We start from the raw sequence: 18,244 nt of genomic DNA on the forward strand, positions 1-18,244 counted from the left end.
CAAGGTAGCGAACTGTACATCTCCCAGAATCGATGCCAGGGCAGATGATTTTACTTAGTTGGAAGGATTAAGCAATCCACCCTTTCTGCTCCCGTTACACACACACACACACACACACACACACCCTGAGACATACAAAATCCCATTCATGGAGAATGGCTAGAGAGATCCTCAGATCCTGGTAGTGCCATAGATAGCAAAAATATAAACAAGGCCTGTTGAGTCACAGAAGCAAATGAGATTAGCGCTTCTCCCTGCACCATCAGCCTCAGCGCTTGATCAAAACGTCAGTACTTAAGCATCTCCTTACCTTTTTCTGAGCACGCAAGACAACCACTTGGCATGTGTTTGCTGTTCAGTTGTGGTAAAAATAGGAGTGGGGAGCCTTTCCCAGCAAAGGGGCCATATTCCCATCCAAGCAACCTTTCAGGGGCCAGTGCGGGGTGGGATGAGAGGCAAGAAAAAGAGGGAGAAGAAGAAGAAGAGTTTGGATTTGATATCCCGCTTTATCACTACCCTAAGGAGTCTCAAAGCGGCTCACATTCTCCTTTCCCTTCCTCCCCCACAACAAACATTCTGTGAGGTGAGTGGGGCTGAGAGACTTCAAAGAAGTGTGACTGGCCCAAGGTCACCCAGCAGCTGCATGTGGAGGAGCGGAGACACGAACCCGGTTCCCCAGATTGCAAGACTACCGCTCTTAACCACTACACCACACTGGGAGACCAAGGAATGTGACATTCAGTATTATTTATTACCTGCCCTTCACTCTTAAGTTCCTAGGGTGGGTTACACCATTAAATCACAACATTAAGAACCACTTAGAACAACTTGCAATCTTAAAAAAATTAGGAGGGTCCTAGGAATATACACCTCAAATGTCAAAAGCCCAGATAAAGAGGTGTGTCTTCAGTATCCTCCAGAAGCTGTGCAATGAAGGTGCAGGTGCACCTCTGTGGGGAGGGAGTTCCACAACCTAAGGGCCACCACAGAAAAGGCCCTTTCCCGGGTTGTCACCTCTGAGCATACTAAGACTGTGCACTAAAGTTGATTTTACTGATAATTTTGTTGCTTTATTCTCCTGGGGGGGGAGTTGGGGGGTTCTTCTTACAATCAATTTTGTATAAATTTCATTAAGTAAGGAAATAAATATTGGGGCAGTTCCTATCATGATTTGCAGAGCAACAAACCAAACCACAAGCAAGCAAAACCACGAATTTCTCAAGTGCCCCTAGATTGCCAGAACGGGCCATTCTACGCAGCTCAGGGTCTAGTGATTTCCCTAGCCATTGGATTATTTCAGGAGCACCTTTATGAGTAATGAAGTGGTGTTTTCCATAACGCTGAGCCAGCTGGAGAGAATTAAGGCCCCCTCCTTTCCCAGAAGTAGATGCTGATAGATCCAGGAGTTAATGGGGACCTTGTCTATTCTTTTCTAGGGTCTCGCGTCTGTATGGAGAGGCATGCGACGTCATTGCCTCATGGCAGGCTGCGGAGTAATCCTGGAGATGGGAGACATTCGGCTAGCTGCAAGCTTGTTGGCCGTCCATGAAGATATCCCTGAGCCGACATGGCAGGGAAAGATTTACTGCAGCCGTGGGTCTGCGTTTAAGCAGAGATGACAGCCTTCCTCAGCCTGGATGGGCCTTGATGGATTTGTTAGTCATGCCGTGAGGCATTTTGGAAGACCTACAAACATGCTTAAGCGACCTGGAATTTCATCTGATTGAACCTAAGGAGAAAGGAAAAGATGTGCTGGTTCCTTAGAACTCCCTCACTAAAGACAACTTTGATTGGATTAATTATTAGTTATGGTGTAATGAACGATACAGGGGTGTTTGGGGTCTCCTCCCCAGATGACACATCATGAAGCTGATGTCAGCGTAGCTAGGATATTTCTAGCAGGGGAACCTGGAACTTAGCAGGGTTTGGGGCTTTGATTTCTACATTCGCAGAAGTACGGTGCAGGTCTTACACCCACGTACAATGAATGGATGAATGTGCGGGGTGCGTACTGTCGAGAAATTCCAGAAGTGATTTAAAGTCCTGCATCCCTGTCTTTTAAAAATAATAATAATAATAATGAATTTTATTTATATCCCGCCCTCCCCAGCCGAAGCCAGGCTCAGAGCAGCTAACAACAATAAAATAGTACAACATTCTAAAATCATTTCATTATAAAATTAATTCAACTCAAATTGATGGCAACCATTAAGCTAAAGTTCTGTGAAGATTGCCAAAGGAGGGAGTCAGGCTGTGCCCTGACCAAAAGCCTGGTGGAACAGCTCTGTCTTGCAGGCCCTGTGGAAAGATGTCAGGTCCCACACGGCCCTAGTCTTTTGTGACAGAGCGTTCCACCAGATTGGAGCCACAGCCGAAAAAGCCCTGGCTCTAGTTGAGGCCAGCCTAACCTCTCTGTGGCCTGGGACCTTCAGGATGTTTTTGTTTGAAGACCGTAAGTTCCTCTGTGGGACATACCAGGAGAGGTGGTCCTGTAGGTACGAGGGTCCTAGGCCATATAGGGCTTTTTTTCTGGCACCCTGAACTGTGATGCTGCATAGTTGCCATGTTTAGTCTTGTCTAATGGAGGGTCAGCACCCCACTTCATGCTGGGGAACCATCTACCAGTGAAGTATGGCCCTCTCTTCATTCATTCATTCTTAAATCCCACCTTGAGTGGATGCTTCCAGGGCAGGTCACAACATCACAAGAGCAGCAAAAATGCAATTTACAATTTGCAGATAAAGCAAATAAAGCAGATTACATACACATCACCTGGTATTGTTCTCAAATAGAAATATTCTGGAGATCCATTCAGTCTAATATCTCTGATATGTTAGGATATTTATATGCCCTCAGAAACTAAATGTATTTCTGCTTGGGTGTCTAAAAGATATTATTCCAGAAAATGATTATCATAGCTAAAGGTTGGGGGGACTATATCTCCTACTATATCTGAATGGATTGAGAAAATTTTCTCCATAGTAACTATGATTAAGCTAACATATTACAAAATAATACCTATAAACCAGCCTAACAGGTTTATGGAAAGATTTGCATTTTTTGTAAAGTTTTGGAACAAGTTCAATGATAATGCCCAACCTTATGCCGCTTTTAACTTGCTGCAACAATATTTCTTTAGGCTCTTTAACTTTTATCTGTTTTGTTAATTAATTAATTAATTAATTAAGGCCCAAAATGCATGAAAATCAATACATTACCCAAAATCATAGAGTTGGAAGGGACCATAAGGATCATCTAGTCCAAATCCTGCAAAGTAGGAATCTTTTGCCTAAAGAGCTTGAACCCAAAACCTTGAGATTACGAGTCTCTTGCTCTAACCACTGAGCACTATCACCATTTCCTCCCCTCCCCACCCTCGCATCTCTGTTCTTACAATGTTGTTTTAGAGGTTGTCGTGTAGTTATTTAAAAATATTTTTCAAAGATCAGTTTTAGAAAACATCAAGGACCAGTAGGAAAAATAACAGAACAGCAACACAGAACAGCAATACAGTATGTCAATTCAAAATTGCAATTTAGTATTACCACGTATCAACAGCAGCAAAAATGTATATCGGGTCAGGATAAACCTCTTTAAAAGCAGGGACGGGGAAAGCCCATCCTTCATTCTACTGAAACATCCATTTGGTTGTTTTTGGAGTGTGTGTGTGTGTGTGTGTTTTTAAGGAACAAACCAGCCCCTTGCAAAAATAAAAAATCCACCTTTGTTTCAATTTCTTCAAAACATTCCTTAAAAAATAACCGTTTCATTTTTCCACTGTTTTTTCTTTCTTTTCCCATTCAAAGTGAACTCAGCTCTGGCTGGCCACAAGAAAGACACCCCCCCCCCCCAATTTATCAGGCTTGCAAGTTCTTATGCATTGGCAGGCTTGCAAGAGGTCTGACTGATGCAGGGCTCAGGCACCATATGGAATGAGTTGCACCTTTTCATTCCTTATCAGAGTGTGGGGAGGTGGGGGGGCAGCAAAGAGAGATAATTTTTCTAAACTTTTCCTTCAGTACTCCCACAGCCATGCAAGCGATGGGAGGCTTTAACCCTTACTTGGCAACATATCGCTGCTTACTATTTTATTATTGCTTTTTTCTTTTAAAAAAGGTCATTTAAGGGGAAAGGCATGCCATATATCTATCAGGATAAGTGTCCCAAATGTTATGAACATTGGCAAATCATGTGTAAATACTGGCAGCTGCAGCTGCAGTTTCGTGCATGTATCAAAATAGATATAGGTATAGCTCTATACATTTCTCTGATGAAAATAGGGACATCCTATTTATCAACAACAACAACAACATTTATACACCCCACCTGACTGGGTTGCCCCAGTCACTCTGAGCAGCTTCCAACATATATCAAAACATGATAAAACATTTTAAAACTCCCCCATAAAGGCTGCCTTCGGATGGCTTGGAGGTCAGATAACTCCATACCCTCCAACATTTCTCCCATGAAAATAGGGACGTCCTAAGGAAAAGCAGGACATTCTGGGATCAAATCAGAAACCACAACAGCTTCTGTAAATCTGGGACTGCCCCTGGAAAATAGGGGCACTTGGAGGGTCTGTAGCTCAATTGCAAGAATGGAAGACACAAAGTTGTGTGGAAACAATGGAAGCCATTCTAGGATGTATAATATATTATAGACAGTTCTGAGCTTGATGGACCAGTGGTCTGACTCAGACCATTGATCCCCACAAAAGCACACACCTTAACTCAGGCATCCCCAAACTCGGCCCTCCAGATGTTTTGGGACTACAACTCCCATCATCCCTAGCTAAAAGGACCAGTGGTCAGGGATGATGGGAACTGTAGTCCCAAAACATCTGGAGGGCCAAGTTTGGGGATGCCTGCCTTAACTGTATTTATGAATTGCCGTAGTGCAGCGATGGGACATCTGCTTTGCCTGCAGGAGGTCCCAGGTTCAAACCCTGGCATCTCCAGGTAAGGATAGATGAGACTGAAACCCTAGAGAGCTGCTGCCAGTCAGTGCTGGCAATACTGAGTTAGATGGATCAAGGGCCTGACTCAGTAGAAGGCAGCTTAGGGCAGGGTGTACATCAGCAGCCAACCATCTGCAGTGCATGCAGAAAGTCCCAGGTTCAATGCCTGGCATCTCCAGGTAGGGTTGGGGAAAGATTCATTCCTGAAATCCTGGAAAACTGCTTCCAGAAAGCCTTGGGCATTGAGTTTTCTTTGCATCCAACATCTCTGCACATTCTTGTGCCAGCTCCTTCCACACAGCTGAAACTGGTCCAGGGATCTCCATCTTCTGTACAGTTTGCGGTCTCCAGGCCCGTCTCTCAAGAGACGCACAGAGGCGTCTCAGCCATTCCACAAATCCTGCTTTGATGGGTTCAAATATTATTTTGGAGGCAGACCGAGGGGGAAAAGAAATAACTCGGCTAAGCTCATGCAGCGCCTTGAAGTGGACTCAAATGGAAAGGAAATCCCTCTGCAGAGAGTGCTTTGGACATATTCTCCCGTTCCCTGTCCAAGAAAATGACTTTGAAAGCTCACGTTAGCCCATTTTGCTGACTTTTGCCATAGCCTGGGCTTAGGGAAGAAGGACCAGCAACAGTGCAAGATGAAAAGGAGGATTTGAATATGTGTTTTCAAAGCCATTGTTCATTCAGAGAGTGGAGGAGAATTCTATTTAGGAAAACACTCAAATGGTTCTCTGTGAAATGAAGGGAAACATTGGCCAGAGCTGAAGGGAATGCCTTCCAATGTTTTTGGACTTCAGACAGCTTGAATCTCATCCTTCATAAATGAGAAAGAAAGGCGGGAAGCAAGGAAGCAATAAGGGAAATGAATGAAAGTTGTTCTGATATGAATGATGTCACAAACAGGAGCAACTCTCTATCCCAAGAAGCTCTTCCTGGCCAGGCTGGCTCTAGGTTTGAGGAGACCCTTGGCCCTAGACACACACACCCCCAGAATGGGCCTTTTCAGTAGTGTCTCCTCACGGAATGCCATCCCCAGGGAAGATCACCAGGCACCATTGTTACATATCTGCAGGTGCCAGGCAAACACTTTCCTTTTTAATCAGGAAAGTGGATTTTAACTATTGATGGCCTTTTAATAGGTTATTGTATTTTAGTGTTCTGTTGGAAGCCGCCCAGAGTGGTTGGGGAAACCCAGCCAGATGGGCAGGGTATAAATAATAATTATTGTTATTGTTATTGTTATTGTTATTGTTATTGTTATTGTTATTGTTATTATTTTGGTGTGTGGGATGTTATAATGCAGGTTTTTGGCTTTGGAGAGAGGAGTTGCTGGTTTTAATGTATGTACAGTCAAACCTTGGTTCCCAAACAGCTTAGTTGCTGAACAAATCAGCTCCTGAACGCCACAAACCTGGAAGTAAGTGTTCTGGTTTGCGAACTTTTTTCAGAAGCTGAACATCCAATGCAGCTTCTGCTTGAGTGCAGGAAGCTCCTGCAGCCAATCGGAAGCTGCGCCTTGGTTTTTGAACAGTTTCGGGAGTCGAAAGGACCCCCAGAATGGATTCAGTTGGAGAGCCAATGTATGGTAAGTTGCTTTAAATTGCCATGGCAAAACAGCGGCTACGAAATTAGAATGGTGGTGATGGTGATGGTGTCAGGGCTTGGCTACAATCATCTGTTTGAGGTGAGTCTGGACATTATGACCCCAGAGCTCAGCAGCAGTCAGGACTCGGAGTGAGAAGCTAAAAAGCCAGCCCAGGTGAAGAGCAGTTGGGAGCCGGGAAACAACAGAGGCAGAACAGCATGAGCCCTCAGAAAGAACTCCCATATTTGGAGGGCCAGAGCCTGGACCCTCAGAGGCACCTTCACCTGAGGAACAATGCCTTCCCCAAAAACACAGCAGTCCAACGATGCAGGAGGGACACCAGGGAGGAGGCTATGGAAGGGCTCTTTGGAAACCTATAATAAGCACTCTCTCCACTGCTGTGATTTCCAGCAACAGTTATTCAGAAGCATTTCTGCCTCCAGCCACGGTGGCAAAACATAGCCATCATGGCTAACAGTCCTTGATGGTCTTCTCCTCCATGACGTTGTCCATTCCTATTTTGGAGCCATCCAGGTTGGTGGCTATCACTGCATCCTGCAGAAGTGAGTTCCACAGGTTAACAATGTGCTGTGTGAAGAAGGGCTTTCTTTTCTCTGTCTTGGAACTTCCTGCATTCAGCTTCATTGAACGTCCATGATGTAACAATTACAACCACAGTGGAGGCCAAGGGTGTTGAGCAGCCCAAAGTGTTGCATGCATGCCAAATGTGAATTTGAAGCAGGAATTGGGTGGGGAGCATGTAGCACGTGATTGAGCATCTGTGTTGCATGCAGAAGGTCCCAGCTTCAATCCCCAGCATGTTCAAGCACAACTGAGAAGAGATTCCTGGCTGAAACACTGGAGAGTTGCTACCTGTCAAGTAACGAGCTAGATCAAAGTTTCCCAAATTTGGGTCTCCAGCTGTTTTTGGACTACAACTCCCATCATCCCTACCTAGCAGGACCCATGATCAGGGCTGATGGGAATTGTAGTCCAAACAATGCTGGAGACCCAAGTTTGGGAAACCCAATGTTCTGATTGATAAAGCAGTCTCCTATTTTCAGTGGGGGGTTTTCCTAAAAAAAGTTTAGGGGTACTCTCATTTTGACTCAAGAGAATCACCATTTTATAGTTCAAATTGGGGGAAAGAATTACAGTAAATGGACAAAAGTACAAAGGTTCACAAAATGTTTAGGGGTATGCTTCCCCTGGAAAAAAGCACTGCCAATTGTTGCAGAGAGCCAATGTATGTTTGCTCATATGTAAGTCTTCCTTCATTATATGATCATAGCTCAGTGGCAAAGCATGCAGAAGGTCCAGGAGTTCAATCCCTGGAATCTCCAGATAGGTAAAGGTAAAGGGACCCCCTGACCATTAGGTCCAGTTGTGACCGACTCTGGGGTTGCGGCGCTCATCTCGCTTTATTGGCCGAGGGAGCCGGCGTACAGCTTCCGGGTCATGTGGCCAGCATGACTAAGCCGCTTCTGGTGAACCAGAACAGTGCACGGAAACGCCGTTCACCTACCCGCCGGAGCGGTACCTATTTATCTACTTGCAGTTTGCCGTGCTTTTGAACTGCTAGGTTGGCAGGAGCAGGGACCGAGCAACGGGAGCTCACCCCATCACGGGGATTCGAACCGCCGACCTTCTGATCAGCAAGTCCTAGGCTCTGTGGTTTAACCCACAGCGCCACCCGCGTCCCTGGAATCTCCAGATAGGGCTGTCTAAAATCCTGAAGAGCTTCTGCCAATCAACATAAACAATACTGAGCTAGATGGAACCAATGGCCTGATTCTGTATAAAGCAGTCTCCTGTGATTGGGGAATCGCTGTAGCTCCATAACAGAGCATCTTCTTTGCTTGGAGAAGGTCCCAAATTCAACCCCCAGCATCTCTGAGTAGGGATGGGAACACTCCCTGCCTGAAATGCTGAAGAGCTGCTGCCAGTCAGTGTAGACAGTACTGATCTGCTATACAAACCTGACTCGGCGTAATGCTTCTTCCTAATCTGTTTCCACTTGTTGCAAGGACCTGCTAGAGCAAGAATCCAAGAATCCACCTGTGAAAACCATTGATATTTTTTAAACAGCATTTGGGGACTGACAAATCCAGCTTTGTTCAGTTTCCTCTACCTGTCTCCCGCCATCCTCCCTGCCACCCACTATCTCTTCTCGCGGTAAATTAAAAAAATCTGGTGCTCTCTTGGCTTATATGCGTATCTCTCCTATATCCTAATAGCGGCCTCAGTGATCTCCTTGGCAGACTCTTGCCATTATATGGCTCTTGTGGGGCTCTTCCTTTTCAAATGCTTATGCTGCGTCCGCCTGGTTTTAGAGGCTCCCTTTGTCCTCCCTTTGCAGAGCCAGGTTGAGTCATTTATCTCATTTAAGGTTGCAGTCAATTATTTTTTCTTCTTCTTTTAATATAGAAAACTTCTGGTTAAGTTACTTTTTGAAACTGGAATGATTCCGGATGCCTCCTCTTCTCGGACAGAATATCCTTCTTGCAACCGCAAGTGAATGCTGCTATTATTTTAATGTGGTTTAAAGTCCTGGCTCGTGCAGAGAGGCAGGTAACGGTATCCCATTTCTTGGTTTCCCTCGGTAGAAGCAAACTCCGATATCCCCAGGTCTTTCTTTCTTTTAGATTCCCTTTGATTACAGGCAGAGATAAATCGGAAGGCCTTTGTGATTTATGGGATGCCCCCATCTCTCTCTCTCTCTCTCTCTCTCTCTCTCTCTCTCTCTCTCTCTCCTTTTCCTGTTGCATTTGACTTGAAGATACTGACTTGGAGCAGCCAGGAAGAATAGCTGCTCTATCGACTAAATCATATGGAAGTCAGATGTAGAGGACTCACCAGCTTCTTTGCGCTTGCCTGGGATACATAAAATGTTTCTTGCCCAGACATGCATCACTTTACAGTCATACTTTGGGTTACAGATGCTTCAGGTTGTGTTTTTTTGGGTTATGGGCCACCAAAACCCGGAAGTACTGGAACGGGTTACTTCAGGTTTTGGCTGTCGCGTATGCGCAGAAGCGCTAAATCGCGCTTTGCGCATGCGCAGAAGCACCGAATCACAGATGCATCGCTGCGGGTTGCAAACGTACATCCTGCATGGATCACGTTCGCAACCCGAGTGTCCACTCTGGGCAGCTTCAAACAGAATATTAAAAAAAACCACAATGAAACATCAGACATTTATTTTTATTTTTTCTATTTTTTTATTTTCTTTCCTTACAGGAGTTATTCTAAACTGGTCAAAAATTTTAATTCTCCATAATGGTTTTTCAAATATTGTTTGAATATATTCCAATAAATAAAAACAAACAAACAAAAAACAGTAAAATATAAAGGAACCAGGTTACTGAATAAATGGCCATGTTAGGAGGGGCAGTCAATTAAATAAAACTGAGGACCCAACTAAGAAGGGGAAGGAAGTCAAATACAAATGAATTACAAATGGATCAAATAAACAAGCATGTATTTTTGTGTTGTTGTTTTTCTTTTATTAGGTTTTTAAAATATATGTTTAATTACAGGAAAATTAAGTTGTTACAATGTGATATGATGAATGTATGTCTAAATAAACCAGAAACCAATAAAAATGAACTGGGGCGGGGGGCGGGTGGGGACACCAGGCATTAAAAACTTCCCGATACAGGGCTGCCTGCCTACAGAAAGCTATGAGTTATAATTGGTCAGTCACCACCAAATCAGACCCCATGAGTGTATACGTGAAAAGATATGTAGCTGCTGAATGAGGAAAGATTCAGGACAGATAAAAGGAAGGCCTTCTTCACAAAGCGCAGAGTTAAACTATGGAACTCGCTCCCACAGGAGGCAGAGATGGCCGCCAACCTAAATGACTTTAAAAGAGGTCTAGACAGATTTATGGAGGAGAGGGCTGTTGAAGGCTTCTAACCATCATGGCTATGCTTTTCCTCTGCAGCTGGAGGTAGTAGTGATTCTGAATACCAATTGCTGGAAAGGACAGGAAGTCAAATGAACATGTCAAAGTGTTGTAGGAAGACTTATGTTCTTTTGTCGAATTTGAGTTTTTGAAAAAAATGATTTATGTAGAATAAGGAAGAGTTGTCAGTAATGTATGGATAATAAAGCATAAATAAAAAATAAAAAAATGCTGGAAATCATGGGAAGGGAGAGGGCTCTTATACTTGAATCTTGCTTGCCGGCATCCCATAGGCATTTGGCTGGCCAATGTGAAAGCAAGATGATGGATTAGTTGGGCCATTGGCCGGATCCAGTGAGCTCTTCTAATATTCTTATGCCTCAATGCCTCTTATGCCTCAATATGCCTTCTAATGTTCGTATGCCTCAATTATGCCTCAATGTTCTTATGCTTCAATATATATTTAGTGGTACCTCTGGTTAAGAACTTAACCAGAGGTACCACTAAAGTCCGTTCTTAACCTGAAGCTGTTCTTAACCTGAAGCACCATTTTAGCTAATGGGGCCTCCCGCTGCCGCCGCGCCACCAGAGCACAATTTCTGTCCTCATCCTGAGGTAAAGTTCTTAACCCGAGGTACTATTTCTGGGTTAGCGGAGTCTGTAACCTGAAGCATCTGTAACCTGAAGCGTATGTAACCCGAGGTACCACTGTATATATCTTTATTAATTTAAAATAAATACATATATGAAAAACAGACGTAAACAAATACACAAACAAACAAATAAATAACAGAAAAATCAAACAAGCCACCACACTATAAGATATAAGAAGATTAATATAATTATCATCATATATACTCCTGGTATTGAACACAAGTAAAGGAAAATAAATCTCACGGGTATATGACCTCCTATTGGAATGGGAGGTAAAGGAAGAACAAGTGAAAGCTGTAGCGGTGAGATGGGCGCAAGATTTGGGTTATAATATTTACATGGAACAATGGGAAAAATTATGGCGGGAAGACATAAAATTCATGGCCTGCTACAGTCTCAGGGAAAACACAATGAAGATGATGTATAGATGGCACCAAACTCCAGAAAAACTTGCTAAAATGGATAAGAACAGATCACCTATATGTTGGAAATGTGCATCACTTTACTCTTGTTTACGTAGGATTGCATTTGCCATTTTACTGCCCATGCATGAGCAGAAGTGAGTAGGCTACAACCCATAAAGTGGAAATCGGTCTGGAGTTTGTTCCAGCTGGGGTAGCTCAGTTGGTAGAGCATGCGTCTCTTAATCGCAGGGACATGGGTTCTAGCCCCATGTTAGGCAAAAGATTCCTGCATTGCAGCGAGTTAGACTAGATGATCCTTGTGGTCCCTTCCAACTCTACGATTCTAGAACTGAATTCTAGGGGAGTGACTTCAGCTGGCCTGCAACTCTTCACTTTGTTCCGTCATAAACGGCAACCTGAAATCTCCTGGCACCATCTCGACTCAATCCCATTGAAGTGAGCAGGGCTTTCCCTGATGGAGAGCTTTGCAGATGGCAAATCAAGAGCAATAATTTTTTATCATGGAACCATATCAAGTGATTTTTCTTGACAAACTGGTAACTCAAGAAGAACCCTGGGCTTTTCCCCCTCCAGAGTTGCCGCAGCAATATTTCCAAAGAACTCCTACTTAAGCAAGGCTTACTCCTCATAAATCATCTCCTTCCACCGACCACGTCTTGATCAATCTTTTCCAGGTGTTCCTACCAGAAGCCCACTGAGGCTTTCCTTGTGGGCTGGGATTTTGATTAGTTTCTAATTATCTGATGTACTTAAAAAAAAAATACTCTCTGTGATTTTAACATGGTAGAAGTCCAAGCAATCCTCAGAAATGGCCCATACAACTGGAATTTGATTGGATTGCATTAATGATAGCCGGGGTGTTTTCAGAGGTACCCAGTGCATTGTGGTGCTTGTAGTTCTCATGATTTATCTTTCCCAAGGTGCATTGCAACTACAGATGGTGGAAAAATTAGATTCATTTCATATTTAAAGGAAAATTTACCCAGTTTGCATTTCTGGAAACAATACATGAACCAAAATGCAGCCATTCTTCGACAATCTCACCTCTCTGAATTTTGCCCTGCATCTCAACAAGTCATGTTGTTCAAATACAAATGCACTAGGGTGCATATAAACTGAATATATGAATGAAAATAACAAACAAAAGTGTATTATATTAGGAGAAATTGCATCTAGGAATGTGCGTATCAGGAGAACTTTGCAATCAGGTGTTGCTCTTTTCAGAATTCACAAAGGTAGGCTTGTCAACTTTGCAGGTTTTTACTTTTTGAAATATGGCAACCCTACACACAGACAGCTTGGTTGACTGCTGTGAAAATAGGATGCTATTGGCTTGATCCAGCAGAGATCTTCTTGTGTTCTTATGGTGAATTTTCATTTTCATTTCTCCCCCTTGCTACACCCTGCCTTCTCTCTCTTGAACCATAACAGCAATACAATAATCTCTAATTCCTTCTGTGGCTCATAGTTCAAATCCTGATCGCAAATTGATCCTACTATAGTATTTCTTTAAATAATTTGAAAAAAGCTTCCATTCTTCCACAAAACAATCATCATTAGGTCATCTTATTTTAGCTGTTAACTTTGCCGATTCTACATTCTATTTTATATTATATTATATTATATTATATTATATTATATTATATTATATTATATTATATTATTATATTATTATATTATATTATATTATATTATATTATATTATAGTATAGTATAGTATTGTATTGTATTGTATTGTATTGTATTGTATTGTATTGTATTGTATTAATTATATTATATTATACTATATTATACTATATTATATTATATTATATTATATTATATTATATTATATTATATTATACCAGCAGCAACCTGCATCCCTAATTGTAAGAGATGCCCCCATAGTAAGTTACCAACCATTGTCCGCATTCACCTTGAGCCAGGAAATAGTAGCAATCGCACAGAAAAGAGTCTGTTCTTCATGGCTTGAGCCCAAAGACGAAAAACACTCGTTTGGGGAGCTCAGATGCAAACCCACCGTGCTCTGTTATGTATGTATGCCATCGGCCAAGAAAAAGCTATAAAGCACACATTTTGTATAAGAAGAAGGGAGATTTATGGGGCTTTTGCAAATCTGAGTCATATCTTACCGATTCCCCTGGGCCGAGATATTCTAATCATTAACATACCCCATGCATGGACACACAGTGGCCACAGAATTGCTTCCTTCTGGCTCAGGCTCCTGCTAAAGACACGTTAAGGATTGCGCTGCCCCTGCCTGACAGTTGGGTAAATGGATGGCCAATTCGTTCTGAGCTCGGAGGGGGGTTTCTTTAGCCATTTTTATTTATTTTGGGGGGTTTTAAAAAAAGAAAGAAAGAAACGGGGGCTTTTTATACGCTTCTTTGATCAGCCAGAAATCTTGACAAATTATTTTCCATGGAATTTCTTGAGCCTTAATACTGTGAGGAAGAAAAATGGATTTATTCTCAAGCAGGCGCTTTTATAGGGTGGAAATTGTGGCCTTGGAAAGATCATTCCCCTCCTCATCCTGCGTAGGCCCTTTGCTCACTTTTAAGAAACAGAATAGCCTGCGGAAAGACCTTGCTGTTATATCGCTGAAAATGAAGGGGACGGGGATATGATCGTTTTTGTTGCTATTACTATTATTACTATTTTTTAGCCCTTCACCCTAAGGTCCCAAGGTGGGTTCCAACAATGAAAATACACTATTAAAAACAGTTTAAATCAACTCAGAATAATAATAATAATAATAATAATAATAATAATAATAATAATAAAATTTATTATTTGTACCCCACCCATCTGGCTGGGTTTCCCCAGCCACTCTGGGCGGCTTCCACAGAGACCAAAAATACACTAAAATGTCACACATTAAAAGCTTCCCTGAACAGGGCTGCCTTAAGATGTCTTCTGAATGTCACGTAGTTGTTTATCGCTTTGACATCTAATGGGAGGGCGTTCCACTGGGCGGGCGCCACTACCGAGAAGGCCCTCTGCCTGGTTCCCTGTAGCTTTGCTTCTCGCCATGAGGGAACCGCCAGAAGGCCCTCAGCGCTGGACCTCAGTGTCTGGGCAGAACGATGGGGGTGGAGATGCTCCTTCAGGTATCCATAAGGTGGGTCCTAAAATATACACCTTAAGTGTATATTCAGCATTTCCTGGAAGTTGTACCATTAAAATGCCAGATGCATGTTTGTAGGGAGGAGTTACAGAAACTTAAAACTGCATTTGGAAGCATCCCGCAAGAGCCATCTAGTTCAACCCCTTGCAATGCAGGAATCACAACTAAACAATTCTGGACATATGGCTATCCAACCTCTGTTCAAAAACCTCCAATGAAGGAGAGTCCAGGTAGTCCCTTCCGCTATCTCAAACAGCTCTTATCGTCAGAAAGTTCTTCTCAATCTTTCATCGGAACTGCCTTCCTTGTCATTTGAATCCATTGGTCTGGGTCCTCTTCCCTGGAGCAGCAGAAAACAAGCTTGCTCCGTCTTCCATACAACAGCTCTTTAGATATGTGAAGATGGGTATCATGTCACTTCTCCACCTTCACTTCTCCATGCTAAATACAGTGGTACCTCGGGTTACAGATGCTTCAGGTTACAGACGCTTCTGGTTACAGACTCCACTAACCCAGAAATAGTACCTCGGGTTAAGAATTTTGCTTCAGGATGAGAACAGAAATCGTGCAGCAGCAGTTCGGCGGCAGCAGGAGGCTCCATTAGCTAAAGTGGTGCTTCAGGTTAAGAACAGTTTCAGGTTAAGAACGGACCTCCAGAACGAATTAAGTTCTTAACCCAAGGTACCACTGTATACCTAAACTCCAGAATTCCACAGCTTAAGGGCAGCCACAAAGAATGACCTCTCATCGGCCACCTCCCCGGGCTTCTGAGGGGGAGTGGAACAGCCAAGAGGGTCCACCTCAGCTGATCTTAATGCCCAAGAGGGTATTTAGGGATTTAAACACTAGCATGAGCACCTTGAACTGGGTTGAATAATACACTTGGTTTTCAAATATACGGTATGTAGTTCTACCTCCTGAAAAGTGAAGTGCTGTGACCCACATATATATCCCCACCTCCAAAGCTGTGAGGTAAGACACTTTTTCAAGTTGTGCATCTGCTTTAGTCCACTGAGCTGAGGGAGTGTGTTGTGTGTAAGTGTGTGATGCTGAGAGAGAACAGCTGGTGGTGGTAAACTATCAGAAAACGAAAGTCATGGTTTTCTCAAGGAAACATAGATCACATAGCTGGAGCATGGACAATCACCCAATTGAGCAGGTTAAAGCCTTTAAATACCTGGGCATAGTCTTCCAGTCATCGGGGTCATGAGATGTACACCAAAAATGTGTTAAAGAAAAAGCAGCCCAAAGTGCTAAGATGCTATCCCGTTTTTTTCATACGAAGGACGGCAAATGCATCCCAGCAGCCCTAGAAGTTTTTCAAGCCAAGTCTTTGGCACAGATACTTTACGGGGCCCAAATTTGGACGGGTAATCATTGTAGCATTCTTGAAACTGTCCAATCCAAATTTTTAAGGCAGATTTTTTTCTGTTTCACCCTGTATCCCAAATGCAGCAGTACGACTGGAGGCAAGTCTTCCCTCTGTAGAAGCTCGGTCCTTGTGTGATGTAGCCACACGCACACACAGTGCATAGCTAGACAAGGGAATCTGCTCCCACCAAGAGTTAGTGGTGGCCACCAACCTGGATGACATGGGATTAGACAAATTCATGGAGATAAAGACTGTTGGTGGCTACTAGCCACAATGGTTGTGCTCTACCCTCTACTTTTGGAGACAGTATGCCTCTGAATACCTGAGAATCACAAGTGAGAAGAGAATGCTCTTGTGCTCAGATTCTAGTTGTGGGCTTCCCGTGGGTATCTGCTTCACCACTGTGAGAACAGGAGGTTGGACTAGATGGGCCTTTGAGCTGATCCAGCAGGGCTGGTCTTATGCGCTGAGGTTAACAAGCATGTTTCTGTTTCAGTTGAAATAAGTGAAAGATTCTCTCATCCCCTCTGACATTGACACTAACCAACATAGATGTAATTCTTAAAGAAATCAGATGTGGGAAAGCTTCTAAGGTCAAAGGGGAGGCAGGGTCATTCCCCTCCTGGAAACACAGTCAAACAGCTATCCACCACCTAGTGTTTGATAGGGCATCCAATTCTGCATCACGGTTCTCTAGCAATCTGGATTCTCCTGCTTCCTCTCCCAGGCAGATGATGCTAATGTTTGAATCTAAGGACCGGCAGTTTCTTCTTTCTGCAACAACTCCATTCCTCTCCACAATCCCTTAATGTGTGTTCTTAGTGTAACAGGTAGTGGTGGTATCCAGGTAGACTTTGGAGTGGCCCTTATCTGGAAACCAAGCCTTATGAGGAATTGTTGAAGGAGTTGGGGTTTTTTTAGCCTGGCTAGGAGGAGAATGAGAGAAGACACAATAGCCATCTCCAAATATTTAAAGGGCTGTCACAGAGGAAATGGAGCAGGCTTGTTTTCTCCTGGTCTAGAGGAGCAAGCTACAAGAAAGATTTCAACTAAACATCAGGAAGAACCTTCTGGCAAGAAGAGCTGTTTCACAGTGGAATGGACTCCCTCCAGAGGTTGTGAATTTTCAATTCATTAGAGGTTTTAAAGGAGAGGTTGGATGGCCCTCTGTCATGGATGCTTTAGTCGAGATTCCTGCATTTGCAGGAGATTGAATTAGATGAGCCTCAGGGTCCATTCCAACCCTGCAGTTCTATTATTCTATGTAGCAGGGTTGGCTTGTCGCATAGTTTTTGATTGGGAACTATTTTCATTGCCTGTTGATTTATCGACTAGTAAGGTAAAGGTAAAGGACCCCTGACAGTTAAGTCCAGTCGTGAACGACTCTGGGGTTGTGGCGCTCATCTCACTTTACAGGCCGAGGGAGCCAGCGTTTGTCCACAGACAGATTTTGTGAGTCATGTGGCCAGCATGACTAGCCACTTCTTGCGCAACGGAACACCGAAACCAGAGCAGTGCACGGAAATGCCATTTACCTTCCTGCCAGAGCAGTACCTATTTATCCACTTGCACTTTGGGGCATGCTTTCAAACTGCTAGGTTGACAGGAGCTGGGACTGAGCAACGGGAGCTCACCCTGTCGAGGGGATTCGAACCGCCGACCTTCTGATTTTGCAAGCCCAAGAGGCTCAGTGGTTTAGACCACAGCACCACCCACATCCCTAATTGACTAGTAAAGGTAAAGGGTAAAGGGACCCCTGACCGTTAGGCCCAGTCGTAGACGACTCTGGGGTTGTGGCACTCATCTCACTTTACTGGCTGAGGGAGCCGGTGTACAGCTTCTGGGTCATGTGGCCAGCATGACTAAGCCACTTCTGGTGAACCAGAGCAGCGCACGGAAATGCGTTTCCCTTCCCGTCAGAGCGGTACCTATTTATCTACTTGCAATTTGACGTGCTTTTGAACTGCTAGGTTGACAGGAGCAGGGACTGAGCAACGGGAGCTCACCCCATCACAGGGATTCAAACTGATCGGCAAGCCCTAGGCTTTGTGGTTTAGACCACAGTGCCACCCGCGTCCCAGGTAGAACAATCCAAAGCCCCTTTGTGCAGGGCTAGGAGGGCCTTACACCAGCTGCCAACTGTGGAATGATGCCAGCATGCAAGACGTCATGCAGGTGAGGAATGGCCGACAGTAGCATTCAGTCTCT

The sequence above is a fragment of the Podarcis pityusensis genome (assembly GCF_964106645.2).
Source record: "Podarcis pityusensis genome assembly, chromosome: 16".
Lineage (NCBI taxonomy): Eukaryota > Metazoa > Chordata > Lepidosauria > Squamata > Lacertidae > Podarcis > Podarcis pityusensis.